Source organism: Melanotaenia boesemani, chromosome 16, assembly GCF_017639745.1.
Source record: "Melanotaenia boesemani isolate fMelBoe1 chromosome 16, fMelBoe1.pri, whole genome shotgun sequence".
In the NCBI taxonomy this organism is placed as follows: domain Eukaryota; kingdom Metazoa; phylum Chordata; class Actinopteri; order Atheriniformes; family Melanotaeniidae; genus Melanotaenia; species Melanotaenia boesemani.
Window position 1 is genome coordinate 29,421,615 of NC_055697.1, and position 13,498 is coordinate 29,435,112.

Here is a 13,498-nt window from a genome sequence, read left to right on the forward strand (position 1 = left end):
ATTGTGAATTTCTAGCTGTGGATGCATGTGGTGATAAAGAGCAGCTTTTAAAAGTGAAAATCAGCCAAAAGACCTTGGTGATTCATGCAGGAGTGCATAATAAACATCACAGATTAAAATACACTTATATTCTACTACGTGTGTTTATTAAAATGCATGGTTGTATCTTTGTATAACACAGATATACATGTTAGTCTGGCAGTATGTACTGCTGTAGGGGAAAACTGTTGCAATAAAAGGGTGTGTTTGGTCTTAAATAAATTTAATGAGGTCTTACAAGTCAAAATGAGACTAGCATGTGCCTGGACCCTGTTGCTCAGCATCAACTGACCATACACTTAGTTTTTACTGTGTTAGTGGTCTTTACTTTTGAAGACTTCATCTGTTTTATGGCAGCCAGGCACATCAATATGACAAACTTCATATTATCAAAGTAGCCTGTCTCTGTCAGTGTGTTTATATTCCAAAGAAGCACTTCACATATGCAAATAATTGGTCAAAATCATCAATCCAGTACAAGATCAAGCTGATGTGACTTCTCAGATGTCTTCAAGTCTGGTGTATTATGCTATGCCATTAACTTTTATAATAATTGAATAAGCACATTCTTGCACCACAAAGCACCAGAATTTGGACAGATTATGTTTAAGTGCCCATATTTAGGTGCACAGATTCATATATCATTAGACAATAATTGCAAGCGATATCTATAATGACGAGTCTTCAAGTGCATTCACACAAAGCTCTTCTTCATGGAACCTTTGTTCGTATGCTTAGAAAGTCTGGTTCCTTTGCAGGGGGGTTAATGCACAATTGAACCCTGATACTGTCACGGTGTGTGGGGGATGAGGACCCAAATACAGAGTGAAGAGGCAGGAAGCAGACAGACCTTGGAAATAAAAGGTGTAATGAAAATAACTGAAGGTATTGCACAGGCAGGATACCTAAAAAAATAACAGAAAACCAAAACTAAAAAGGAGACTCACACAAACACAAAGAGGACACTGGGGAAACAACGATAATATGGCAGAGAACAAAAGAAACCACCAGGTAAATATACACCGAGGAGAACAAACTAAATGAGAAGCAGGTGAAGCAAATTAGCAAATGAAACCAGGTGTGTAGAGAACTGGAAGTAAAATAGAATGTAGTACAAAAGGGAATAAACTAAAAAATAAAACAGGAAACCAGGACAGCAACAACAAAAATCATCACAGATCATGACATATATGCATCAATGAAGCAAACTGCAGGAAGACGACTACAGCACACGGCTGTAGGTACAATGCTGGGGGGAAATGGAAACTGTTTTACATTAGCCAAACATGAGTAAATTTTCTTAGATATTGTTTGTCTTGTCTTTCTCAGTAATTCTTGATACAGTGTGGCCCCAGTTGAGAAGGGGGAGCTGTTATTCAAAAGGTTTGGTTTATTTGAGTGCAGAGTAAAACCAAATCTGGACTGGCAGAACGTCCCCAACTGCACGGAAACTTGAGGACCATTAGGTGCAAAAATGACTTTAAATTGTTTGTTAGTTGAAAACTAACTAATCAGCATGATTGTTTACTGAGAGGAGCATTGGAAACTGATCAAAGAGGAACAAGAGAAAAGTCCAGAAACAAAGGTTTTAGTCTCCTACAGAGGTAAAGAAAAAAAAATAATTAAAGAATGGAGTGTTACTAGAATCACTACCACGTGCTTCAGCTAGAAGTTGGAGATTTTGATACCTTCTTTTTTAGTTTTGTTTAAAATTTTATTAGTAATGTAGTTTATTCAACATTTTCCATGTCTTTGCTTTGATTCTTAAATTGTGGAACTCTACTGACAGGATAGTATATCATTATTTAATAATATAATGGTTCATTTGCTGTTTGATGAAGAAACAGATGGAACAGGCCCAGAGTTTCCCTCTAGCTGTTCAGCAGGGTTTAGATCTGGTGATGGTGAAAACCACAGTTTATTGTGTTATAAGGGAATTGCTTTTAGTCATTATACCACTCAAGTATTCGCTGTGTCTTATCTGTGGAAGCAATGTCATTATATAGGAGAGCACAGCCATGTTAGAAATGTTTCATCACAGGACAAAAGTCAGTCTCAACAAATACGTATTGATTTGCAGAGACTATTCACTCAAAGACCACAATCAACCCAAGCAAGGCTAGAAAAAAAACCCCGTAGAGATGAACAGGGTGTAGGATCAAGAGTTAAGATTATATCCTTTCTATACATAAATACAATTTACACTTTTTCCTTTTTGTTGTTGTGAGCTGTTTCAGAAAACTTGGAATTTTTGACCGTCAGTGCAGGTGGCTCATACAAACAGGCTCAATCTGTGACATCTTAATGCAAATCAGAGATGAAAATGTGCCATCAGGTAACTTTAAGTCTGCTCAGTTTTTATGGGGCCAATCACAAAGGTTCTCTTTCACTCTGCAATTGAATATTGCAAGTTGTGTCATCTCATGTTTGTGCAAATGTACTGTTCCTGGTTATTTGGAGAAAAGGAAACCCTTTTTTTTTTTCAATCTTGGCTTCATATGTCAGACAAATCTCTGTAGAAAACCAAATAGTATAAAGTCTTATTATAGGGATTTCGGATGTATTAAATTTATTCATACAGCAGACAACAAGTGAGAAAGTATAGTTAAGGCTTGAAACACATCCTTTAATCTATCAGGCTCTCACAGTGGGAATTTGGTCTCTCCAATGGATGCCTAACCTGTAAAAGCAAAGCTTCAGTGAAAGGAAATGAAGCAATAGTATAGTAGTGATCAGAGTAAATCTAGAAATAAGAGTGATTATGTAAAAAAACATAGCAATGCGATATGACACTTTTTGAAAATATAGCAATTTCAAAGTGAGTCACTAATTAGTGCGTCTGGAAAAATCTTTTTGTATTGTGATGATGAAGTCTAAGGCCCTGTCCACATGTTTGTAGGTAAGAAACTGAAGAGGACTGGTGAGTGAAAGCTAAGTGGTTTTATTTATAGATGACTTCAAACTGAATTTGCTAGTCAATGAATCGTTCCACAAGGTCAAGGTCTTGGTTGTTCCTGTTGGAAGCTGTTCTGTGTATCGTTCTGTAAAAATTCTTGCACTGTGAAGCAGGGTTGGTGGCTGAAACATGGCGTTGCAATAACTTCTCCTTGATTGACATGACATAACATGACACAACATGATGTAATTCCTTGGCTGATGTAACATGAAAACAACCAAAAGGCAAACAAAAAGTGGAAAAACTAGACTTCATGAAGTCAAAGAAGCCAAATGAGCCACGTGTGTTGGTAATGTGCAATCAGGTCACCGCCTGCCACCATGCCCACCAGACAAACACTAAAAATTTAAAAAAGGGAAAAATCAAATGACTAATAACAGACCCTGGCACACTTGCATGGGTATTTTGACAAATGGTGACAAATGTTGGGGTACTGCAAACTCCTCCAGGGTGAAAAGCTTCTGACAATCCAGCTGTGCCATTTATGCCATTTATGTGTGGACAGGAGTTCACATGAGTTGATGAGTAAAATCTTTAATAAACATAATTTGGCTGTTAGGCTTTGAATCCATCACTCCTTGTGCATGCATGCTTTTTAATGAATTAAATGTTACAGGGAATGCTGAACAATATTTTCTCTTTTAGCCAGAGCCTACAGGTGGATTCTGGAGTGGTGGAAGCACCAAAAATTAAATCTGTGGTCATAGCCGCAGTAGCAATGGTGGTGGTAGCAATCAGCTAATAAGAAAGTGTGCAGCTCCAACAGACCATGCAGGCTATGGATGGCTATGTTTGATATATAGAATGGACGTATGAGGATGCAGCACAGCAGCTCGAGTTGTCTGTCTGAACAAGATTACAAGCGTCGCTTCATTTTTGGTGTGTGACATCATGTTGTGCGCTGCCATATGTGCGGTTTTTGGTCACTGTATGCACTGTTAACTCTTGTTTACAATTTTTAGCTTTCTTTTCTTTAAATCCCGATGTAATATTGATGAAGAACTCCACTTTGCAGTGTGTCCACACAAAAGCTGCATCCTTTCTGCGCTATGTAAGGTTTCTGATTTGCTGGAAGGTTTATTTATTTTTTATTTATTTTCTAGCCTTCTGATTGACCAACATGGCTTTAGCAGCATGACTAGATTAACAGGTCTTGGCTTGGCTCCTGACAAAAAGTATCTGGCTGAAATGGCTCAGTGAATAGCCATTTCAACTTAAACTCTTTATCTGTGTTAAGAATAAAAAATAAGAACAACGAACAAATTAGTATTAATTAAATTTTATATGCAACACACAATCAATCAGCAGTAAAAGTACGTGGCCTCTGTTGTACAGTTCTTATCTGTGTTTCCATTCAGGTCATGACTCCTGTTTGCTGCATGAGGAAATGACTTCTTATATAAACAAATTCCACTTGTTCCACCTGTGATGTGTAGGACAGCACAATCAACTGCCTTCATCGATACCTCATATAATAAGGGAAATTGTTCATTTTGAAAGTGTATTTTGTGTTTGTAGGATTTTTTTAAAAAGATGTGTCACAGAAAGTTCTAACAAAAGAATGAGATGTATCATTTTTATATTTAATTGATTAAAAAGCAAGATTTTTATGAAATGAAACAAAATTTTGCAGAAATAGCTTAAACAACCTCAGGGTTCTAGAGGTAAATATTAAGGAAAAAGTGGTGGAGTACAATGCTGCTGCACCCCATCTCACCCTCTTTCTGAAACATTTCTGTCTCTGAGGCTTCTTCCCTAAAGTCCAGGCTTTATTAATAGTCATTGCAGCTATGTGTGTGTGTGTGTTTTTTTTTTTTTTTTTTTTTTTTTTTTATGTGCTAAAATAGATCTGCAGGTATTTTGATAATTTGTTTCTTCATAATGATGATAAATGAAAGAAAGTGTAACCTGCACTACAAATGATGCATTTCAGGATTTTTAAGTGTTTTCTTATAAAAACAACAAAATAATGATAGTCAGAATTAGAAAGCTGATTTTTGCTTCTTCAACACGTTAAGGCTCGACCCATGAAAAAGTGGTATGAAATGTCCAATTTTTGAAATATGAGGTCTTTATTTGGCCCTTTAACAAAATGTAACTAAAAAATTTACATTTTTTGGGGGGGGTATCTACCATTTATTACCATGTGATACATTAAAAATATTATAATATGGTTTTCTGCTTCTGGGTATCTATTAGGGGACAGAAGACGAGTATCAGATTGTGTTTAACAGGACTTTCACTAATGTTTATACCATAAATTGAAGCAAAATGTCTCAGAAACTGTATGTGACAAATATGTCACGTTGGGTTCTTATGGGTTAAAGTCCAGATTTGCATGCTATATTCTGTTCTACCATTAACATTGTGCTTTGTTATTGGAAATATATTTGGTTTTCTGTTATTTATGAGAAAGAGAATATTTGAAGCACTTTCCTTTTTTCTATCGGACTACAGGGGATTTTAGTTCTGGATGGGCGACCAGTTCCAGTCTCAAACGATTAGCTGCAGTTTTTCACTCTGCGGTCCCTAACTATAGTTAGGGACATACCCCTACATCAGAAAACCTGCCTACATGCTCTACCAGTAAGGACAGATCACTGTTTGGTCCTGTTTATTTAAAATGCTTTTTATTTCATTTGATCTACGTGTCTGTGTTGGCTGAAGCTTAGCCCATACACCTGCACAAATTCTCCAGGTATTTCAGCTGTTGGAAACAACATGATACAATCAAGACACTTAACTCATGTCAATAAAATTAATGGAAGCTGTTTTCATCTTTCATTATTTCCTCTTTTGAATATATGATTGCTTATATCATGTATTTAAATAAGGATGAATATGAGCATGCAGGCGCAGAGCTAAACCTACTTTAAACATAATTTCAATAAATTTACATAACTTCTAATCTGAGGTGTAGTACAGCATGAAGCAGCATGGCCTCCTCCATCTTTTCACAAACAACCCTGGGAACATCTGCAGGATTTTATTTATTTATTTATTTTTCTTTCATCTCATATTCTATTATGGCCACAAGCAAATTTAACATTTACCTTGGAGTCAGTAGAAAAGAGTTTTAAATGTCCTGTCAGGCTCTATGATCTATTTTTGAATAGTTTGCTCTGGAGGGTCCCTGACTGTGCAGTCCCCAAGCTGACTAGTGACAGCACTAATAAAATGCCTTTTTATATGCTGGATCTTTAATGCGCTCATAACCTCCCGCCTTTGCCTCAGATCAGATTCTTTTGTCTTGGCCGTGACTGCTAACAGAGCAAACATAAAATTCTGACTGACTTGATAAAAGCAAGATGGCAGAAGGTAATAAGAGGAGGATTTCATTAAATCAGATGCATTTTTCACCCAAATGGGGAAGGAAAACAGCAGTCCCAGCCTTAACACTAAGTGACATCAAAAGAAAGAGCTTTTTGTGGTTTAGTGGCTGATTTGTTGTGCACATTTCTCCTCCATTTCTAAACACTGGTGACACTTTGCACAGCTCTTAGAATGGTGATAAAATGCAAACAATTACAGTGCCTGTACTTCCCCTGAAGGCACACACATTAAACCAATTTCTGCAGTTTTCAAACACAAACTTACAGCTCAGTGGAAGATTGATGACTTTTGAGATGGCTGCATGGGCATATTTGTGGATTGTTTGCATTTTGATAAGAGGAGAGTTTGAGAGGAGAGAGTGAAAAGTGTGTGTGCACATGTGTTAATGTCTATCTTGTGTCTGTGCTGTAGCAGAGCAGAGTGACAATTGAAGGGGAGAAAAAGACAGCATGATTGAGTGGGACATTTTGTCGGCCACAGACGTGCGAGGGTGCATGGATTGGCAGTGTGTGTTTGTGTGTGTGCATGTCATCAGGTTTTACCCAAGTCTTGAGTCACGCTGGATCTATTCTTTACTTCTTTATTGGCATTCTAAAGCAGCCACCTCTGTACTAACTCGAATAGTATTGTGGTTGTTGATGGGGCTGCCAGCACCCATGTTCTTTGCTGATGTGTGAGAAAATACACATGTATGTGTGTGTGTGTTTTCTGTCTGCATGTATGTGTGATGCCAAAAGAAAGTAAATGTTCTGGATTAAAAGCACATAATGTAAGACAGCTTGCATATATGTGTCAGTTTGGACCTTTGTTTCCACGTTCCTTTTAATTTTTAAACACTCTGCCAGTGCTAATGTAAGCTAACATTATTTTCTATTTTCTGTTCCTACAGTGTGCACCCTCCATGTAGTCAGTCAGTTATTACAAACTTGTATCTGTAAATCAAAAGGTCAATAGCTGGATTCATGGCTTCTCTTGTCAACATGTCAACAAGTGTGTTTACACAAAACTTCAATCTCTGTGTTGTGTGTGACTGAGACCTCTATTTCTGTAAGTGCACATATTTTCCACAAATTTCATTCCTCAGATTGTTTATTTGATTTTTTTCTTCTTTCAACATTTTTTTTAAAAATCCAGGAAAACAATATCCACAAATTTGTCAGCATACATTTTCCACAAGGCTAAATAAAAGCTCTGAGTTGTAAAAAGGATATTTCATCCAAATTCTCCAGAGTGAGTCAGATCAGAGAGGTTGTTTGTCTCTGCGTTGGCCCTGTGATGGACTGGTAACCTGTCCAGGGTGCACCCTGCCGCTCGCCTGGTAGGTGCTGGGATACGCTCCAGCCCCCTGCAACCCTGTACTGGAATAAGTGGGTATACAAGATGGATGGATAGATGGATGGCATGTCTCCATCCATCTATCCATTCATTCTTCATGTTGTTTTCATATCCTTTATAAACTTAACAAAAAGATTATTATACTGTAGCTCTGAATTTGATACATCCAGGTCACTGTAACCACAGAAGGTTTTTTCTAAAAATGAGAGTCCCCCTGGGCTGAAACATCATAAACTGGGATTTTATGTGTTGGTTTTGTACAGTTATGCCACAGTAATTGTGTCTGCAATTATTGACAGTTACGTTAATTCCTTTGTATTTCAGTCATTTTTCTTTTGAGTCTGACGATAACACCCTTTACATTGTTTATAAACTCCCTGCACTGAACACAACAAATCTGAACTAATTTTAATATTTAATGGTAATAAAGAAAATTCAACCCAGTTCATAAAAGTAAGATTTTACAAATCAATACTGCATTAGTTCCTGATAACACAGATGGTTCAGAACTCATAAGTCCTCACAACAAATAGGACACACTGATCTATGTGTGTTTGATGGTTTTGTAATGGTGGCTTTCAAAGACAAATGGGCACGAACCAATGAGTGATGTAATGGTATTTTTGAGGGACAAAGCCGATTTTTCTTCTAAACGTTGCCACTTAGTCACCAGAATCAAAGGGATTATAGTATGAAAGGGATTAACGGCCTTTGTGACAAATTAAACAACAAGCATGAATGTTGAAAACAATGTTTCGTATGTTTGCACACACACATGCACAGCCTTGAGGGGGCTGCTGTTGGTGGTGATGTGGGCGTGTGGGATTTCTCACACATATTGTGCTAAAATCATCCCAGTCCTGTCATGATCTGTGGTGTGGGGCTCAGTTTTTCCAGCTGCCCTGAACGCCTCATCTCCACCAGCTCTTGATTAGGGCTGATGCACTACACCTGTACCAAGCCCTATATATACAGCTCTGTGACATCCCTCCAGTGCCAGATCGTCTTGGTTCTTCCCTGCACGTTTCCAGCCTGTATATTCCTGCCTTCCTACCCGCCTGACGTTGACCTGATTTTGGACCTGGATTTTGATTCTGCCTGCTCCCTGTCTGGTACTCTGCCCTGATTTATTATTTGGATATCTTGGCTTTCTGACCCCTGGATTGTCTTTAGGATTGGATTTTGGATTACGGACTGAACTATCTGCACCCCAAGACAGGACTAGCCATCCCGGCCTCTGTGTCCTCTTATTCTGGGCCCCTGCCAGAAACCTGTATCCCTCCTCTAACCTCTCCTCTGTTCAGCAGCTTTTCCTCCCGCAGTCAACCTCCCGGCGGCCCTTCTCTGTTCACTGGATGAAACATTCTGTGCCCTGTTGGATTCCACTGCTGGTAACTTAACTCATACTCCCTCTTTGAGTTCTCATCAGCAGCCTGCCTTCTAACTGCCGTCTTGTGTGTCCACAGACCCTGAGCGGAGAAAAGCCGGAGCGCACATTTTCAGTATTCATCTCTGTACAATAAATATCTTAAACCCATCCCTGGGAAACTGAGTATTTTTGAGTCCACCCATCCGAAGCATGACAAGTCCTGCTCTGGTTTTTAATTAATCTCAAGATTAATCTAAGATAGTAACTGTCCACATTAACGACATATAGATTTAGAAAAAAAGCTTTCTGTAGTATGAAGGACAATTGTCAATCACATGTGAAGAATTATCATGCACTCACACACACACACACACACACACACACACACACACACACACACAGAGTCGTTTATTGTTGCAATATTATTGCAATAATAATGCAATAAAGGCATAATTCCTTTATATAATAACAAAAATAAATACTATTACAGGGATGCATTTGAGATATGGTTTGAATGATAGGGGAGCTAAAGGGATGTCTAAAAGTAGTCCACTTTCATATTATATTTTATTTCTCACTTCTTTTCATTTTATATTTTACTTTATTAATGCTAATCTTGTCCTGAATGAGAAGAACAACATTCATTTGTTAGTGTTGTGTGTTTATACATTTAATACATTGAATCTTCTGAGGTGATTTGTTCCATTTCTTTCAGCACAGCGGACAGCAGTTTGCTGTGTTTGCTATGTGCCATATTGTTGTGCATTTGGATGTGACTTGGAAAATAAGGTTCCATCAAAATCCGCTGTGTAATTTAAAAACAATTCAATTGTTTTTACTTTTTTAAATACATATAAATCTCAAACTGTACACTAAAAAATACTACTATACACAAACATTTGACTAGTACTGTACACTCTCCTATATTAAAAGAATGTTTTACACTAAGACAACGACAGAGTCAAATCTCTTTGTTGGGATTCTGTGGCAAATGTGTTTGAACACATTACAGGGCTGAACAAGAGAGTTTGGAGCCATTTACTGTATGTGATGAAATCCAACCATACAAGTGTTCATGGCCTTGTTTTCTCATCTAAATCTCTTTCTCTCTCCATCCCTGGGCATCTGTTTGCATCCCATCTTCACATGTTTTGCTCCACATCTTTTATGTTCTTTGGTTACAAAGTGTGCACAGTGTGAAATGAGGGTGTTTGGCTCCTCCAGCAATATGTTTCCCTGACAAAGAAGGAAAAAGAAAAACAAACAAACAGAAAAAATAAATAAATAAAGAAAAAATACAAGCACTTGCAAAGCAGTGTGTGAACATATATTATGTTACAAAAATCCTGAGCATGCATACATGCAATAATACGTACTACATTGTTAAGGATGTTAAGAGGCTAGACGAATCAGGACAGAAACTGAAGACAAAATGGGAAAACAGCTGCAGAGCCCCAACACATCTCACATCAGGTTCCATTTAACTAGAACAAAACAAAACCTATTAATGCTAATCATTTTTGAGACTCAGAGTTGAGTGGCATCCCACGACCTGAGAGCAGTAGCACTTCGACTGTTGAAAAAGAACAATGACAAAAAAAAAACTGTTTTTCAAATTAGATTTTTGATTAGCATCTAAAACATCCAAAACGTGGTGATATTTAAGATTCAATCAATTCTCTGTGTACACTACCAGATGTAGTGTCATAGTTAATGTTTAGACACACTTTCCTAAATAAAACTAAAAATAAAAACAGAACAAGTTAAATAGAAACACACAGTGTACATAGAGTGGGTTACATCTGATACAAACAAACATCAATGGGAAATACATCATCATCACCATCAATGTGTGTATTAAGAGGAAAAGTTTTTATGCCAAGAGAATGCATCGTATCAGTGGTGTCTCATTTCCTTTAAATGTTAAAGAAAATTATGCATTTGAGTCAGGAAGGATTAAACTATAGCCTCCCCCCCCCAAGTCGTTTGCTGCCATCATTAATATGTTGACTTATTGTTATTAAGTACACATGCGCTTATCTTCCAAAGGAGCAAAAAGTCTGTTGGGCAGAAAAGTCTTAGCTCCGGGTATCTATTTCAGATCAGAGACATTAAGCAGCCAAGTCTTTGTTATTGTTTAGACACAAAAAAGAAAAAAAAAAAGAAAAAAAAGGACTTCAGCTGAATTTTTACGCAGTACTTTATTTGTCTGAATATGCTTGTTACTTCCTGGACTGCACACATGCTGCCTTTGCTTGCTCACATACAGCGTGATGAGTGATTGATTACAGCTCTAATCAGTAGATGAGATGCAGCTGCTTCCCCACTTTTTGGAGTAAGTACTCGAATATTAAAAGAGCAATGGGGTATTTCGTTCTTATGTGTTCTCCATCCGGCTCTCCTAACCTGTTCTCTCTTTTCTTCTCTCATCCCTACGGTTGTCTCACCATCTATAACCTCCTTCTTGATAAGATTCACCCTTTTCAGAAGCAAGGTGATTCTCTTATATAGACGTTTTCTGCAGGTTCATGCTCAGCACGACACATCGCCTCGCTATTCAGGCTGTCTTTTCTGCCTCATTTCAGTGTGTTATCTCAGCGAGGCCTTGTCTTACTGTCAAAATCTTTGCTACGTGCAAATAAATGCTGATTTTTGCTTTCTTTAAAAAATAACTTGAATTACTAATTATTAGTTAATGAACTGAGGGGCTGGCATAGGCTTAATTAACAGGTCATATGATGAGTTGGATGCCATTTTGCCTGCAATACCTGAGAGTGTACGGACACCAAAATGCCAGCTCACAAACATATCAGATATTAAAATTCAATTTCCAGTAAGTGTTGGCATTTTATTTAAACAGCACAATAACACACGGACAGAATAACACCTGCAAAAAAGGCCATCAGGCTGTCAAACAACCTATGTCACCTGTTATTTTTCCCATAGGCATGGCAAGGAGGTGCCCCTTCTCCCTCTCCTAGGTGTTTGTCAGCTATTATCGTCCATAGGTACACTGAAAAAATCCATAATTGGAAGCAAAAGAGCAAGTGTTGGCAGAAATATGCTCCAAGGCTTTTCTCTTAAATGGTTAGAGTGTAAATCTTAGAATAAAGATTTACAGTCATTCCACATCAGCTGTAAAGCCTATGCAGAGCTACTCTGAAGTCCAACAGCAATGATGGCAAAAGCACTTCAGATGGTGGCTCCAGACGATTCTCATACAAAACCATCAACTTCTCTTAAGAAGACACTCAGCTTATATATGATCCTTTAAAGGTCCCATATTATACACTTTATTCCCAATCTGAGACCATTCATTAATATCTAAATGAAATATTTCCGCCATGGTATGGACAAATCGACCCTCAGTTTGAGTGCAGCGGCTTCTCTTCACCTCCCTCTTTTTAGCAGCTTCAGAAATGTGCCGTTTATGGTGGGCGGAACCCTGGTGGAGCAGCTCAGCTGTTGGCTCCGCCCATCGCATCGCCCGTCATGAGGTGATTGACAGGTTAATATATTTTCAAGCTATCAGACTAATAAGGCCGAAACGATAAAATAACTGCCAGCTCTTACCTCTCCAGCTGTGTCACGGACAGTTGGTATTGAACCTGGCTTCAGCTTCAAACGGTTGGCGAAGCCTGCTTTCCATGCCCCCATGTTGTGGAAACAGTCCTCTTTGAAATGCTGGCCACAGACATGCAAAACCTTTGGAAGTTTTCCGGGTACATTTCCTCCAAAAATAAAATTAATCCACTCAGTCCTCGTGGGTTCAGTGGATGGAAGTAAAAAAACGTTTTCGTGTTCATTAATGCAGCCACAAACAGAACAGTGCTTCTGTCGCTTAGCCATGTCCGCTAACGAGGGTTGCCGAAGAGGGAAAAACACTGGGCGCTAGGTGATTTTTAGAGGGCGGGCTTTGAGAGCCGGTAGACGGGTCCATCGCTCTGTGGGGAGTGGTTATTGTCCCTTATGACGTCATAACGTACACGCTTTCAAACAAGCTCATTTCAGCGCTTACTTCCCTAGAGGTGGAGCAGGGGGGAGAGAGAGCGCCTGAAAGAGTTTCACACTTACGGGTCTCCTACACATGCGGGGGGACCAGTATGACTGTTCCAAAACCATTAAAAAGTGAATTTTGCATAATATGGGACCTTTAAGTTACTGTGGTGCGGTCAGCCTGATTATGCTGGTGGCCATTTAAAAAAGACATAACAAAAACATAATGATTAACCACAGCTCAATGAAATATTAAGCATTACCCTCCAGCTCCACCTCCTTGTTCTTATATAGACTTCAGTCTAAATAGAAGACAGCAAACCCAACAATCAGTGTTAAAACTGAAGGGTGTTGTTATGATGGGTGTATTCAATTCCGTTTTGTACCCGGTGCTCTGAAATGGGTGTGTTGTTTAAAGATAAGTTTAAATTTTATTTGGATATTTGTTCAGGTGACAAAACTAATTTGGT